The 17,458-nt window shown below is 43.7% G+C and overlaps 1 protein-coding gene across 5 annotated transcripts in view; it reads left to right on the plus strand.

The window, feature by feature from the left end:
- The first annotated feature begins 4,587 nt into the window (after positions 1 to 4,587).
- Positions 4,588 to 17,458, plus strand: part of NCOA2 (nuclear receptor coactivator 2) — a 196,357-nt gene continuing 183,486 nt past the window's right edge. For 3 of the 5 annotated variants that reach the window (XM_054193663.1, XM_054193660.1, XM_054193659.1), the window contains exons 1-2: positions 4,588 to 4,739; positions 14,519 to 14,598. The gene's annotated coding sequence lies outside the window, so the exon portion shown is untranslated. The remainder of the gene's footprint in view (positions 4,740 to 14,518; positions 14,599 to 17,458) is intronic. The other 2 variants (XM_054193664.1, XM_054193662.1) reach the window with 1 other exon arrangement.

Here is a 17,458-nt window from a genome sequence, read left to right on the forward strand (position 1 = left end):
CTTCAAGGAGGGAGAAGCGGGGAACTACAGGCCAGCCAGCCTGACCACAGTCTGTGGGAGGATTAAGTGGTAAATCCTCCTGGACACCATGACCAGGTGTTTGAAAGACAAGAAGGTGACTGGGAACAGGCTGTAAGGGTTTACAAAGGGCAAATTCTGCCTGACAAACCTGACTGCCTTTTATAATGAGATAACGGAGTCCGTGGAGAAGGTGAGAGTAGTGGTTGTCATGTACCTTGACTTTAGCAAAGCTTTTGACAGAATCAACCAAAGACCTCCTTTAGCCACATCAGGGAGGTATCAGGGAGGTATGAAATAGATAAGTGTAAGATCAATTGGGTGGAAAATTGTCTTGGCCATTGGGCTCAAGGGCTGTGATCAGCAGTAGCAGGTCCAGCTGGTGGCCAGTGTGCTTCATGAGTGGATGCTGAGGCTGATACTGTGTAACATCTTTGTCAGAGACCTCAGTGATGAGACGAAGTGCAGATGACAGCAAATTGGGAAGGAGCGGTCAGTACACCGAAGGCTAGAGAAATGGACTGGCAGGAATCTCATAAAAGTTCAACAAATGCCGGTGCAGCACCCCGCATCTGGGACAGAATAGTCACCCACTTTGTGAGCTGGGGGTCAAGCGTATAGAAAACAGTTTTGCAAAATAGTATTTGGGCGTCCTGGGGAGCAACAAGGAATAAGCAGTGTGCCAAGGGCACCCTGGGCCATAATGGCAAGGGAAGGGCCAGCAGGTTGAGAAAAGTGGTTATTCCCATCTACGGAGTACTTGTGAGATCTTATCTGGGCTACTGTGTGCAGTTTTGAGTTACCCAGTACGTGAAAAACATGGACATAGAAAAGCAAATCCAGAGGAGGGCTGCCATGATGGAGGGTGCTGGACTACATGATGTACAAAAAGAGTCCGAGAAGGTCAGGCTATTCAGTCTTAAAAAGAGAAGGCTGATGGGAATGTTACTGTTCTCTTCAGCTACCTGATGGGCGGGTATAGAGAAGATGGATCCCTCTTGGAAGTCCACAGTGGCCTTTTCACTGCGAGAGGCAACAGGCACAAACTGGAAGAGACCTATTAGATACTAGGGAGGGAAATCACAAATGCGGTCAAACACTGGAACGGGTTGCCTAGAGAGGCTGTGGAATCTCCATCCTTGGAGATAGTAAGAGCTCAGCTGAATATGATCCTGGGAAATCTGGCATAACTTCAAAATTGGCCCTACTTGGAGCTGAGGGTTCAACCATGAGACCTTGGCAGGTCCCCCCCACCCCCACCCCAAAGAAGATGAAGATGTTATAGTAGGTTTAAATGGTTTTAACTTTCATTTTGTTTTCTTTGTGGGTTTGAGTTAGGTATATACTGTGTCAACAAAAATCTTATTGGTTTCATAAAGACCATATATAAATCCGCTTGGGAAGGTTAATGACTAAGCGGGGAGTCAGTTCCCCATAAAGGTGGGCAGAATGATTCTACAGGGTAAGTGCAGCTGCTCATGAAAAAGGCCTTGTGCACCAACAGCTGCATTACTTACAGCCCTGGTGTCAGCAGGTGCATGTAAACCCTTCTTCGCCACATGTTGGAGCTGCAGATAGAGCTTTACGAGACAGCAGCCATACTTGAGCGGCCCATCGAGTTCATAAGTATTCAACAATTTGTTCAGAACCCTTCACCTTACAGAAGAATAACTTTAACTTACTTGAAAATCGCTTAGAAACACACCTGCAAGTGCTAGTTTTATTCTCAGTACCTCATGTACCAATTTTTTGAGAAGCATGTTACATATAAAAAGTAAGTAAGAAAAAAGAACATTGACAATATATGATTATACTGATCAGAAAAACACAGTTGTGTTCAGATTCTGATCTTTTTTCCTGTTGATTTAGGAAAAAAAAAAGTTATGAAAGAAAATTTAACCCAACTTCACTGAAAATTCAAAATAATTAAAAACAAGTGTTAAATTTCACACCAGGAGAGGTTCGCAGATCGCAGTGAATAATCAAGTGAATGTATAAAGCAACGCTGTGAACAAAATAGCTAGCATGATTGGAAGCATAAATGGGAGGAGGATGAATATGAGAGGATGACAGAAAGTTTATATTACTCTTGTTTAGAGCGGATGAAGATTCTGTTGAAAAACTAAGCCCAGCTCTAGTTAGCACAAAGCAGCAATGATGACACTGGTTCAGAGAAGAGCTGTAATGCTGAATAAAGTCCGGCACCCAAATGCATTTATCAAAACTGTTGCCCATCTGGAAGATGGTGCTTTCCCTTTAAAGAACAGCAGTTAGGAATAACATAATTACTGCTCTTTGCACACAGTGATATTTGTAACCAGAGTTTTGGCCTTAGAGGACAAAATGTATTTGCTCATGAGTTAGAAGCTTGTAAGAAATTTCAGTGGATCTGAGCATATGCATGTAGTTAAAACCCTTCTCCCACCCAGTTTGACACAAACACTCATCCACGTCAGACTCAGGGGGTTTTGTCAATGTTGAGACCTTAAAGTTTATGTTACATGCGCTATCTTTTATGTTTGTTCTGCAGCAAGTTAAAAGGCCTTCCTTGCTCTTCCTGGTGGATTTAGGTACTAGTTTTAAAAAGACTTTTGGTAATGTTAAAGGATGTATGAAGTTGGAAAAAATCAAGCTTTCATAAATAAGAAATGCTGGAATTAAAATTACCCGTGCAATTTTAAATTGATCTGCTCATGGTCATAAAATTAAATACTTTTTTTTTTTTCTTTCCCAGCAGACCACTGTTTCACTCAGCATAGAAGAACGAATGAATCACGACTGTGAGGTAAATGAGATTATTGCCTGTATAACTGTTAGCTTATTTGCTACAGAGATTTGCACAGATATAACAAATGAGGCCAGAGGAAAAGCTCTGTCTCTCCAGAACACTTTGCCCCAGGTTTTTTTTTTTTTCATATACAAGCAACTCTCATTTGCCATGTTATTTGAAGGTAATATTCTGATTTCTCTGCACTCCAGACAGAATTAACCTTCAATCTCTTTGCTGCCTGCCTGTGTACGGGCAGGGTGGAAGAGCTTCCTGAAGACAGAGTAATTTCTCTGCCGAGTACGACTGATGGGGAGGGACTGATTGAGAAAGGTTGTCCTCTCCAGCTGCCGCAGCCCAACACTGGAGCATGCTCACTTGTCTTCTGGAGATGATGCCAAAAGTACTCCCCCTGAAACAGTGGCATTTAATGTAGGTAGGATCTCCGGTTAATTTAGCAGCAAAGCTCTAATTGAGCATATACAAACTACAATCCCTCCACCCCCATTTGCTAATGGGACTAAATACAAATAGATTTCTGTTGGCTATTCCTCCCATGCCCGAGTTCTTTCTCTAGAAGAGGAAAATATTACAAGTTTTCAGTGACTTGGTTGCAAAGACTTTTTTTAACATCGGGGAGGAGAGTGGGAAAGACAGTTTTCCTTTAATTTGTTTGGAGAAACAATTGAACTATTTTTGCCCAATGAAAGAAAAAAAAAAAGCTTTAAAAAATTGAGTCAGACACAAGTATGGGAAATTGTATGCAGCACAGTAGGGCAAAATGCAACCATCTGAAAAAGTATTGGACAAACCTAATTGCAAGCAGGGTTAGCCATACCACCAATAACAATGTATAATCTGTGGATAGCGTCAGAAAAACTTGGGGCTGCACACCCATGTAAGAAAATATCAAGAATAACAACAGTTACAGTGTGTAGACTGTAGTTTGCCATTACTGACACATGTGAAAATGTAAAGTTTTGTTGTTTTTTTTTTAAAAAAAGGATTTCTGCATCGCGGATTGCTTCTTGAACTAAGGGCAACGTTTAACAATCACCCTCCAGACCTTAATAATTTTTAACTCACATATTCACTCGTCCAACGTAGGAAAAGCCTGAATCTTCATGCCCCCTCCCACCCCCGTTCCTGTGAGTGCGTTACAGTTGATGCTGTGTATTTGTAACACAATTTTCAGCATGTGTGTGTTTTCCTTTTCTTTTTTCCCCTCTCCTTTTTTTTTTTGCGGGGGTAAAGAAAAGAAATAAGACCGTTCCCCCCCCGTCCCCCTGTTTTTGTGAATATGGGCCACCCAAAGCCTCGTCAGGGCTGATCACTCCGGCCCGCTGGCCAGCGAGGTTCCTCCGAGGGCGGACCGTAAAGGGCCACATTTAAAGTCTCGCCCTCCGAGGACGAAGGACTTTTTTTTTTTTTTTTTTCCCCCTCTTTTTTATTTCCCCTCCCTTCTCCTTTCTCCCCCCCGTTCGGGCGCCGAGGCGGAGGCTCCGGGCAGCGCTGCGCAGGGCTGCGAGCGAGGGGGGCGGCTGCCATTGTCCCCGCGGGCGGGGAGCGGGGCAGCCCCCAGCTCCGCCGGGCGGCAGCGGCGAGGGGCGGCGGTGGCGCCGCGCTCCCGTCCGTCCGTCCGTCCGTCCGTCCGTCCGTCCGCCCGCCCCGGCCTCCCCCAGCGCGGGGCCCGGCCGCTGCCGCCGTGCCCGGGGGCAGGAGGGAGTGACTTGTGCCTCCCCCCGCCTCCTCCCCGTCCAGCCCTCCTCTGGATAGAAGGAGGGGAGGAGGAGGAGGGCGAGTGGTGGGAGGGTCTCCATTGAAATAAACAAGCAGGCAGTTATTAAAACGGGAACATGGCGGCCGCAGCCCCAGCTTCAGCTTCATCTTACAAAGCGAAGGTCAGCGCCGGCGGCAGCCGCGGCGGCAGCGGCGGGAGACGGCACTGACCCCGGTAACGGCCCCCGCACGCCCCCTTGGCCCCGCCGCGGCGGGGGGTGTGCCCGAGCCCCCCGCGCCTCCCCGGCCGCCTTCTGTAATGCCGGGGGGACGCCCGGGGCCGCGCCGGTGCGCGGAGGGGCGGCGTTGGCGGGCGGCACCACCGCGGCGAGGCGGCTTCGGCCGGGCCGGCAGCGGGGGGGAGCGGGGCGGGGGCCGCGGCCCCCACCGTGGGGAACCGGAGGGGAGCCGGGGGGGCCAGGCGACGGCGGGGCCGCCCCTCGCCGGGGCATCGTGCTCACACCCCCGGGGCCCGGCGGCGGGGTGGGGTGGTGGTGGTTGTGGGGGGCGCGGGTTTACTTCCCCGGGACGTCCCCCGTTTCGGCGGAGGCGGGTGGGGGGGGGGATACGGCACCCCACCCTGCCGGGCCGGGGGGGTGGGGGGGCGGTTTCCTGCTCCCAGGGCAGGAGGAGACCGGTGCCGCCTCCCCGCGCCCCTGCCCGGGGGTGGCAGGGGGAGAAAGTGCGAGGAGCCGGGGAGGCGAGGGGTGCTGCGGCCAATACGGGGGGGTGGAGGGGGCGGGGGCAGCCCTGACCGCGCTGGGGGAGGATGAGGGGCAGCTGGGCTGCGGCGGGCAATTTCCAAGGGATCGTTTAGGACGCTTCCCCCCCACCGCCAAGCACGCACCGACATGGAAACTTGGAGGGAAGGGTGACAAAAGGGGTGATTTGGGGAGCAGGGCGGTGTTCGCCCCCTCCCTTTCCCCGGCTGACAACGACTCTCGGCGCGCAAGGGTGCGGGGCCGCCCCGTTTTCCCCTCTGCGGCGCCCGGTGCCCTCTCCCCTTCCCCCTGCGCCGGGGCCGTCGCTCCGCGCCCGCCGGAGACGCGCGGGGAAGGCAGGGGCGAAGCGGGCAACTTCTCTTAACTTTCTTGCGCGGGGGTTGCGCCTGCGTGTGCGCGCAGGGCAGCGCCGGGCCGAGCCGAGCCCAGCCGTACCGCTGAGCGCCGCAGCCAGGCCGTGGTGGCGGAGCTGCGGGCGAGCGCGGCCCGGGGGCGCCCGGCCGCCGCCTCCCCGCGGCCCGGGGAGGGGTGGGGGCCCGGCCGCCGCAGTGCCGTGTGTCTGCGTGTGTGTGCGCGGGGCGGGGAGCAGGAGGAGAAGGAGGGGACGAGGAGGAGGAGGATGGCAGCCGGCGGGGCCGGGGTCCCTGGGCGGGTGGCGCTGGCGGGGCGGGCGGCGCCGCTCGCTGCCGCTTCCCTTCCGCGGGGCTGCGCGCAAGGCGGGCAGCTGGGCGGCCGCCTCCGCCGGCAGCGGGGCCCCCCCACAGGCGTGGGGAGCGGGGGTAGGGCGGGGAGATGTCCGCGGAGGGCGGGTGGTGCTCAGCCCCTCCCCGCCTCGGCGGGGACCGCGCTGCCGCCGAGCTCCTCGCAAGCTCCTGGGCGAGGTGTAACCGGAGCCTCGTCCCTCGCCGCCCCTCGATCCTTCGCCTCCGCCGGGGCCTGAGCGTTTCCACCCCCCCCCCCACTCCCCCCGCCTCCCCAGTCCCGGGAATCACATGCTTCTCCTTCCAGAGCGGGGCATTCCGGCCGTGGAGTTTTGTGTGCAGGAAAACCTGCCCGAGAGCCTGGCAAAAAAAAAAAAAAGGTTGGGGCGGGGGGAGAAAAAAGGAGGAGAGAAAAAAAAAAAAAAAGGCAAGGAGGTTGCTGGTAGTCACCGGGAAATAACGATACCTGAAGCTTAGTTTGTCTTAGCTTGTATACTTCTGTCTGAAGCGTGCCTATGTGGGAGCCCACTGTCTAAATACACTTGTGATTTAGCCAGGAAGGAGTCTCCTTGTAAAAGGAGAACAGTCTGCTTGTTCAGTAATAATCATTTGGTTTTGTATTTATCTTTTTTTTTTATTATTCTTTCAGAGTAGTCAGAAGCAGGTGAATAGGCTTTAGAACAGAACCAATAATATTTTAATGGTATTTAAGTATAGTTTGAGCTAGGCGTATAGCGTCTGGCTATGACAGTTACAGCAGAGCTCTATTGCTGCTGTAAATAAGTAAGCAGTTTAAGGCTGCCAGTCTTTTTACTTAAAGCATTTTTTTTTGTTCTTAGTTTGCTGCCATTGTGGCTGAAGGCAGTCATTTGTTTTTTTTATCCCTTTGGGTTTTTCTGTATTGCACTATAAAATCAACTCTAGCCAGGTAATTTCCTGGCTCTTTACAGCCCAATAGCGGCGTTGGGCCACCTGGTGGGCTCCTCTCATGGGGGAATCCTCTGCTAGTGCCTCAAGGGAGGGAGCTGCTGGTCCACTCTGGTGGATGCTCACAGAGAAATGACAGTGTTGCACACCGTCCTTAATGTCATACCGAAACTACTATTCCCCAAAGCAGGGCTCTTGTTTGCTTACATGCAGCTTAAGACCACTGTGAATGGAAACTGGTCGTTTTATCACAGTTGGTGCAGGTACTGCGCCTCCTACGTAGTTCTCAGGACATTTGCTTGTTTACGTCAGCAGTGGTATCACAAATAGGATATACCACGCTTGTGCATATTTGCACGTACAGACGTGTATGCAGGCACGTATGGATGCTCGTGCATTTGCGTCCCTTATTTTGGCATTGGTGATATAGCTGCTTGGGGACTGGAACATAGAAGTCAGCTCTGTGGTGTCACAGGAGATAAGGAAAGATGTGAATTGCCCCCGAATGGTTAGTCCCTAAGTTTATGAGAAGTTCGTAGCCAGTCTTGGTCATCTACAGTCTTGAACAGAATACTTTGTACCATCAGAAATATTGAGAACAACTTTAAAAAGAAAGGTTGATCTTTTTAGCATCATCCAAGTATTAGAAGAATCATGTTATTTTGAATACATTTGTGTCTCGTTTTGGTGAGCATTATGCAATAAATGCCTGACAAAGGGGGTGTAATCATCTCACTTTTTTCAGCCGCCATACTTTTTTATTTCACATAAAAACTGAAGATTTCTCAAGCTTGTGGTCTTTACTAGGGAGAGAGTATCCACGTATGACATGCTTCATCAGTATCTCTGCAATGTTTGAAGACACTTCTTTACTAAATGTGTACATCTCCTTGTGTTCCTTGTGTGTCCTGGTGGTGTCGGTGCTAAATTTGAAACTGGAGGCATTTGAGGAAGGAATGCTTTATTGCTATCAAGAACGATGCTTTTGGAATAAGATGGTTCAATTTGAGTTTATAAACTGGAACTATTTTGTTTGAGAGAGGAAATAGTCAAAGGTTATCCCTGGTGGAAAGAATAGAAAATACTAGGGATTTACTCACATGTAGTGTAGTGTATTGCATTAAACTGAAGCTCTGAAGTAAAAATTAATTATTTAAGAACAATGCTTATGTTTTTATAACCATTTAGGATGTAGCTTGCTCACAATAAGGCCGAGAGGCTCTGTCGAAAGAGGCACGTGAGCAGTCCGTACTGTTGACATTCCCAACTTTTCCCTCTGTCCTCGGAAACCCCCAGTGAGAGCCAGCCCATCTGCAGGGAGCCCGGGGTTTGCAGCGGGAAGAACAAAGTCTGTGAGGGAGCCAGCTGCGGCTACAATGCCCACTGTCTTCAGCTCCTTGCCTTTGTTGCTGCTGTCGCTGCCTCGTTGGCAAAATCTGGGCTCCTGCACTCAGCCAGAGTTTCTCTAGCACCTCACACCAGAATTGCAGAGGCTTTTCAGGTCTAAGCATTGAGGATGCTGTCAGTTCGTTTAAGAGAAAAAGCCGAACTAAAGACTGGTATCAAATTGAAGCAAAAATGTAACTCTCTTTGTCTGCTGAGCACTAGTAGATTGTGCATTGGAAAAAGGGAACACTGAACTAAAACTGTTCTTGCCGCGTTCCTTTTTTGTACCATTGCTATGGTTGGCCTCTCTAAACAATGCAGTTTGTATGCAAGTAGGTATAAAGAATTTAACAAATTCTACACGTTTTCTCAATATTCTTATAGATGTTAAAATGCTCAGTATTCATTTATTTCTGTGTTTGGCTTTGGAGGTCAAAGGTTAAATGAGTCATTACAGTATACACTTTTCTGTGTGACACAACGTTTTAAACTAAGGACAGAGTAACATTGATATTTATTTCATAGAATGGATATTACAGCATCCATTCATCCACCCGTTTTCTACTATTAGTTAATTTAGTTACAGATGGCTGTTCTGGCAGGATCCCTTCTTTTTATTTTTAAATGAGATGAAGTTCACTGCACTACTTTATTTTTGTTAGTTGTTAAAACATTCTCATACTCCTGGCGGCAGATGACAAATCCTTCAATGTAAAGCTGGGAGCAAGGGAGGCGGGGAGGGAGAAAAAGGGAGGGAGAGGGAGGGGGGGGAAAAAACCCTCCTGAGCATATGGAGACATCCAGAAAAAGATGTGCATCGTCAGCTGTGATTCCATTGTGTGCTTGCAGACGGGATCTGAGCTCTTTTTCTCTTGGGAATTCAAACCTTACAGAAGTATTCATTGGCTTTTACCCGTCAGGATATGATCGAGCTTAGATAATATGTATTTCACATATTTATTATACATAATATTTTAATAATATTGTAAGATTACAGGGAATAAATACAGTTGTCAGGACTCCTGCCCTGTGTTGGAATAACATTTTGAACAGGCATACATACTGGTGAAATGGCAACTTTGAGTAGTAAGAATAATTTGTAATATTACATCAGTGGTTACATATTACTAAGGCATCTCACCAGTTCCACGGTTAGTAGTTTGTCAGCAGTATTTACATGATGCAAACACTCCCTATTTTTAATGATTCAGTAGCTTAGCCTTTTTAAAACATACCGAGTAGAAATGTGACATGAAAAATGACAGCTTGTATAGTTTAATCAATTTAGGATACAGAATTAAAAGAAAAAAAACCAACAACCCCACAACAGAAATACCAGGGAATTTTTTAAACAGGGTTTTAGACCAAAGATATTTTTTCAGTGTTGTGAGTATTCAAAAATAGTATTTACATGATGAAAAAAACTGAGTGGAAGAAATGAATTTTCTTTTATTCAGTCCTGCATTTACCTATTACCTAGAACAGCATTTTCTCTCCTGAGCATTTGGAATACTTCTGCTGATTTTATGCAATTAGTTTGAGTTGATGAATAGTTTGAAAAATAGATCTTGAAGGCGGTGTATTTACCGCGTTGCATTTTGTTACTGTTTATGATTTTTCAATCTTGTTCTATGGAAATTGCACGTTATTCAAGTTAAGGACTAATGGAAATTTTACTTAAGAGTTTTATGGAAATAGAATAGGCCCAATTCTTACGGAAAGTGTACGGTCACTAGGGTGCTTGGCATTTTGAAGTTTGAAATTAGTTCATTAATTTAAATGTCTGAAGCTATACAACAACATATTAACCACACACACATTTTTTCCTTCTGCAGCTGCATCATTATACCATTCCAAGTCTTGCATTTCCTTAAATGGCTTCCATAACAATTTCCCATTAATACAGTTACTGGCAGATATTATTCTTGCTTTGCTCTCATTTTAGCAGTTATAACTGATAGTAAATCTCACTCTTTCTGTGAGCGCACTCCCAGTATTTAGATATTCAGAAGCCTCTTCGTAATGTGCGTTTGCTTTTTGCAGCTAAGATGCAGTGCCCTCTGTAAAGCCTGATTACATTTTTCTGTTTGTTTTTAAACTTCAAGAAGTTACTTGCTGTTTGGAAAGTATAACTTATATTTTGCTAAAATAGTCCATGTTACGTGGAAACCATTGATGTATTAGTGAAAGGGCAGAGAATGTAGGTGACAAAATTAATTAAAATATGTACTGAATGTGTTGATTGATCCATAAATCTTAGGTAGTATGGATCACATGAGCTTCTGGGAGGGGGGGGGGGATCCTGGGACACAGTGAGAACATATATCTGATGTAGTGATGACTGAGAGTTGCTATTTTGATGCTTTTTTTAGTGAGCTATGTAAGACATATTGTTGCTCTTTGGTAGGATTTATAGTGGGCATATCACAATTGGCTGCTTTATTGGCTGCCTCGGTGGAAAAGTCTGGGATTGAAGAATGGGCACGGAAAGTGAAATAACATTTTACTTGTTAGATCAGAATTATTATGGAATTTTACTCTTACTCTGCCCATGCTGTAATTCATCTGTGTGTGAGCGGATTTAGTTTTTCATTGCTGTCAGTATTGATCTCTAATGAGCCTTGCCCATGGATTTTGAGGAAAATCATTCCAGTTAAAAACAATGCAGTATGTCACCTGTTTGTACCTCACAGATTACGTAGGAGGTACTAAATCACATTTAAAAAGAAAAATAAATGAGGATGGAGGAAAGTCTGCCTATGAATAAATTTGATAGTATATACTGACACTTTATTACAGGTATTTTTATGAACTTACAAGTTCAAAATTTTAAAAAACAACAACCCAGACCCCGAGGTCATATGTTTTAATACTTGTGCAAGTGAGAGTTCAGATATCATCCAGTCTACGGTGGAGGTTACTTCTTCCACCATGCTTTGCATTCACAAGGTAGCCCTTCAGTCCTTATTCTTTCATATTTCAAAATTAGTATCAGGACTTGCTGACCAACCACTCATGTTATTCCAATACATAAGCGTGATTATTGTCAGCTAATTTCAGTTGCTATCCTTACAGAAATTTGTATCTTAGTCTCCAGCAATAAGAGCAATGTCCTCCTGTTCTATCGGTTTCCTAAAATAGATTCTTTGTGGAGGAAGACTTATGAGTGTATGCAGATAAATACATTATTTATTTTAGCAGATTACAATTATATTCTCAGGGAGAAAAGCTCTTTTTCAAGTCTAAATCGTTGGAGTTTTTTTCCAAAATAAAAATCTATAACTAAAATATACTGTATTGTTTCAGTGTGGCCAGAATACTTACTACCTTTATTTTAAAAGAAAAAGTCAGCCTGTTGATACTTTACTGGCTATAAAATGTAGCTCTAATAACATAGTTTAAAGATTTTTTTTTTTTTAATTGCTTGCCAATTTGTGCTGGCATTTGCAGTGCAGACATACTTTTGCTTGTTTTACTTTTTTTTTTTTTTAAGAATCATGGCTTACTTTGATACAAAGATACTGAATTTTTAATGAGCCCTCAAACTATTTTCATGCTACAGTGAAATTAATGTTAACTGCACAATCGTGAGATCATTTGTGGCACCTTTTCTTCTTAGTATAAGAATGAGGGAACCTGAAGGCTGTAAGTAGATGAAAAAATATGTTCACTGTGCTTGCACAATGTAGATGATGGTCTCTTCCTAAGTATGTCTGAAAGTGGTAGTTGTTCACTTGCTTTTAGATAAACTGTGGTTTGTAGAGTTGATACTGTGTGTTTTGTTCACAATTTATAGTTTTTATGGGGTGAGGAGGTAACACATCTTAGGTACCTGGAATACAGATGTCCCTTTGCACTGGAAAAGAAAGAAATAAATGACTGTGCATGAATGGAAAATAAAGACGTAAAGCGGTCTGAAGTCAGAGCACGGCACGTTGTTCTGGGCCATATCAGTTGGATGTAGCTGTGATGTTGAACTTTACAAAGTTTTCTTTTACCCTTTAGGGGATGGAGGATTGAATGGTGGTGTTGGAAAATGGCAAGTGTGGAGAGTGATGGCTGTGGTGTGTTTTGTTTTTATATCGTAGCTAATGCTGATAATTTGTGTAATGTTTGAGGCAGAGAACCATTCTTAATGTAGGCCTTTATCGCTGGGCCAACCTACAGGCCTTTGAGCACCACCATTAGCAGCAGTGTGTTACTGTGAAAGCTGGCTTTATGCAAGAGTGGTTTCTTTTGGGTTTTGAGGGGCATCACAAGAACCTCCTGATTCTGGTGGGAATTTGCATGGGAATAGGCACTAGCTTGACTTTTGCTGCAGTGTTGGTGTTCCTTTATTTCAAGCTTCAGAAAGGGCTCAAGAAGGGAAGGCAAGGACTAATAGGTAATTTCATTGTCCATCACTTTCCCTCACTGATGGTTTATTTTAGTTTTAGGAATAATTCTGGAATATACCAGATGATATATCCATTTGGGTATGTAAGCTCGTGCCTGTTATTATTCAAGAGCTTTACTTGGACAGAAAGATCTAGTGCATAGTATTTTGAAGGTAGTGCTTCTACTGTGAAACTATAATATATTGTCTTGGTTTTCAGACAGTATTATTATTAAATAGAATAAAACAAATGAAAATTGGCAAAATTTGTCATTTCCATGGTCGACACGTGGTGCCCCATGGACCACCGCATAAGGCTCAGGAGCCGTGTTACTCGTGTGCAGACTTTGAGCTGTGCTACTGGAGGCCATGTCGGTCAGGAGGTGGGACCCAAAAAAAAAAAAATCAGCAGTAGGAAAATACCAGTAAGCAGCCACATTCGTTGTCAAGAAACAAAATGGTAGTAGAGTGGTCATCCTCATTCACTGGCGTGCAGCAGCTGAAAGACAGGAGACGAGTGGGAAGTGCTTCTGTCTGCGCAGGCATTCTCATTAGTGCTCCTCTGTGGAAGAGGTCTCCCCACCATGGGCTGGGGCTGTAGCCCCCATCTGCAGGTGAGACAGCTGCTTCCCTTTGGTGTGTCTCTCTGAGCTGCAGGTGTCTGACAGATACTGTAAACCTCACTAAATCACCAAAAGATCTAGTGCTGTTTTACTCAAAATTTTATTCTAAGACAAGATGATATTTTCTGTCAGTGAGGACCCACTATGAAGCCCCGTGGTTGCGACTTGTAGAGCTTGTGTGCTTTTTGGACGTTCCTGAGGAAATAACGTAGTCCTATCTTCTGTGTATATATTTTATATAAGAATACTTCTTTATTAGTGGTGCCCCTGAACAGTCTGTTACTGTAGTGGTATCCTGCCTGTGACTGAAAGAACTTAAGCAGAGTTTGTTTGAAGAAGGTTTCTGTGAGATGGCAGAAATGACAGAAGGAATGAAGTTGTTTCTAAATTCCATTGCTCTTGAGGCATAATTTGTGCGCTTTTTCTTCAGCATTGATGACTCTTGTTAGTGTATCTTGCATTTTCTTTATGTTCTGCCTTTTTGTTTGTCAGAATAAGAAGGCAGAAGATGCTTCTTTGGTAGCTTCCTTGGTTAAATTTGACATAAAGTACTGTTTGACCAACAAACAGCAATGCAGGTATAATATTTATGTGGGCAGTGGCATGCTTGTCTTCCCTGAAGAAATGTGTATTTCTGTGCAGTGTATGTCCTCTGCTCTACTGGACTCTTAGGCTTTATACTAATGAAGAACTTTCTGTTCATTTGTCTGCTGCTACTCATCACTCAGGTCAGGAGTATTGTTAAGTGGAGATTCAGAGAAGAAATAGGCTTCTGTACGTACAACTTTTAATAATGATTGAAAGACATTTTGTAAGAACACCACTTTCTCCTTTTTAGAGATTTGAAACTACTGTGTTACAAAGTCAACCAGTCAAGCAGTCAACCAAAAAAGGAACCAGCCACTTTCACAGAGAGTTCCCACAGATTCTTTTGTGAAAATAAAAGCTGTGTACCGTGGAAGTTAATGTGAAGGTCTTAGTTGCTATCGCTGTGAATTTGCAGTAGGCAGCAGGTAGAGAGGAAGCTGTGTGCCTGGAGTGATTGTGCAGCTGGAAGGGGGTTGTAGTTATGTCTGGAAAAGCAGATAGTGCTCTGCAAAGTTTATGTTTCCCTCCTTGCGTTGTGCTTAAAACTGTGATGTGCTAAGCATCATATTTTTATTTTTCTATGCCTGTCTCCAAAAAAAAGACTAATATTTTTCTCTCAATTGCGTTCCTAGCATGCTTGAGATGTATCTGAGCAGTGAGGCCCCCCGCACGCACAGCCCCTAGAAATCGTTGCCCGCCTCGCTGAGTCTTGGTGAGTTGTCTGTATACTATTGCATTTAATTGAACTCTGTTACAGTTTTATCTTCTTCACTGGGGAATTTAATGTGAGATGTCTTAAATGGATTGTGTAGCTACAGCAGAGCGAGCCTTGGTTTTAAGTAAGGTATGATACTATACAATGAGTCGAAATATAAACATTTTGGAGACTTTCAAAAATAACGCCCAGACTGGTTATGGAAGTGGGGACCTTGCTTTAGTGCCAGGAGCCAGAGTGGGACTCTGCTGGGAAAGGCTGAAGGGATCAGCATGTGATGTTTTTTCACATTAAGTTTGTTTTATATTTTATACTGTAACTAAGGAATTGACATTTTTCAAATGTGCTGATTATGGTCTGTCTTATGGCAAAGGTTGAGTATGAAATAATACAAGCTTTTCCATCCAACTATCTGCACTAATAAATTACTTAAATTGAGGATTGAAATTGGTATAATGACACTGATGACTTAAACTGCTTGTTGCTCAAGAATTACTGTCTGATGACTCCATCAGGCAGTGCTGTGCCTGTTTAACTCCGCTCACAAGAAGGGATAATACCACTGAGAATTAGAAAAAGGGACCCCTGCGGATTGTTTAAATGCAGACTAATAATAGTTTGGTAGTGCAGTGAAAGTAAGTAGAATATAAATGCTGTGTTTTTATTTTAGGTATGTTTAATATATCAGTATACTCGCTTGGTATAAATCTTTTACAAATATGCATTTGAGACTTTATGTGAGAACCTTTTCAGGGTACTCATGAATAAATGTTGTCTTTTAACATGTAGAGTGACTTATTAAGGTCAGAAATATGTATTTTTGAGGCTTGCATACTAAATATAGAGGTGAGAAATAAGCCTGCTGAAAAGGTTGTTAGTTGTTTGGGGGATAACTGTTTATAAAATGCCATCCGTTTATGGGTAAAATTATGTACGTCCACATCAAGTGTGATTTCCTCTTTTGTTAATTATGTTGAGCAATTTTTGCAATCTAAAAGTGCTTTTCTTGAAACTTACTGAATTTTCTAGCATCAGTGAATGCAAACAGATTAAGAAGCTTTCCAGTGCTTCTGTTTTTTCTGCCTTTTCCCTTGGCTGTTCTGATAAAACAATTTGTAGTTCATTGCGTTCAGTGAAGTTTATAATACTGGTTAATAGTTTGTTTATGTATTATATTAACTTGAAAATGCTCAGCCACATAGATGTTGTTACTTATTTACCCTTATTACTTACACTGTATTACTTATTATTTATTTACACTACTTATCTATGCTGCATAATGTTCATAATGCAGGTCTTCTTGATAATAAGCTGCTTTTGTGGTCATTTAAGCAGATCGTTCCAAAAAAAGGAAACAGTAAGAATCTAAAATATTTTTTCTCCTAGTGAATAGGACTCATAAGAGAATGAGTTAGGTATATGTAAGAAAGAAAGAGAAAAATGTCACTGCCAAAATTCTCCAAAGAGAACATGAAATTGTGTTGTCAGGTTGATAGTATGTTTGTTTTCAGTTGTCTCAGTTGTAATTTTTCCATTAAAAAGGAATGCATTAGGTAAAGACTGGAAAAGGTAAATGTTCAAATGCAAATCAATTTGCATATAATTGCCTTTTTTTCCCTTAATTAATATATGTGGGCAAACCCCCTCCCCCTTTTGCTTAGTGTTGCTACATTCTTCACCAGAATTATATATTTGGTTGTTACTGTGCCAGAAAGTAAGCCTGTACTTTTACAGATACTGAGTAAAACATAATTGCTGTGTTTGAAAAGTTCAAAACCTTTAATAAGGCCAAATAGGAGATAAATATGTGTATATGAAGTCTACAGTGATGACAATGAGGAAGGAAACCGCTGTAAAAAATGGATTGTTAGCTGGGGTGGTGGGAAAAGTAGCTGCTGTGTGTTACCAAAAAGCAGTGCAATTAGGATGGTGAGAAGTTTAGACTTAAAAAAAACCAGACAGGTAAAAATACTAACTTCAGTTCCTAGTCTAAAAGTTTTCAGTCAGAAAACACTTCTCTTTCTCTCTTTCTCCTTTTCCTTTTACATGAAATGGTTTGCTTTGTAAGGAACGCTTCTCAGCAAAAAAAGAGTGTAGATTAGAGAAATCTCAGTTTTCTGTCACTGTCGGTCTGGAGAGCCTGTTTCAATCTAACTTTGTAGTGATTTCATTGGCGTTTGTGTTGTAGTTAGTGTCAAGTGTGATAGATAGAAAATATTTCTATGTCTGTTTGTTCTGAGTTATAGTACTCCTTATTGTTGTTTACAGCAGTAGTAGATAAAGAAAATTCTGACAGATGTCTCATTTTTGACTGTGTCCTCCTAACACGTGTGTGTGTAAAGGGAATGCTGTCAGAAAATAAAGTGCAATACTGAAAATAAAGAGTGCCTTACATTGAAACAAGTTTAGAGTCTTCAGTATTAGTTTAAAGATGCAAGTGAGGAACTGACAGTACGTTCCGAGTCTCAAATCTGAATGAGAGAGACCTTATTTCCATCAGCGTGCAAAGACAGGCTAGGAGGGTGCCTACCTAGAGCTACTGGAGTCAGTTCAGAGCACCAGAATTCCCACAGGAGCTGTGTTTCTGAAATACGTGCAATGAAATCGCACGTGTCGATCACAGGTATGGATAATGTTTACTGAATCAGGTCATCTTATTTGCAGAGAGATCTGGGAGGGATATTTAATCTACGTTGAATTGGTTTGTGATAAATAAAGGGAATGTGTTCCCATTCCTAGACCTTGAAACTGGGGAGTTGTGTTTTGCATGAAATATGATCAGATTTTTCTGTTTTCAGTCACTCCTGTTCAGTAATGACATTGGTTAACATGAATTGCCTATAAAGATGCCTGTAAA

Source organism: Rissa tridactyla, chromosome 2, assembly GCF_028500815.1.
Source record: "Rissa tridactyla isolate bRisTri1 chromosome 2, bRisTri1.patW.cur.20221130, whole genome shotgun sequence".
Taxonomy (NCBI): domain Eukaryota; kingdom Metazoa; phylum Chordata; class Aves; order Charadriiformes; family Laridae; genus Rissa; species Rissa tridactyla.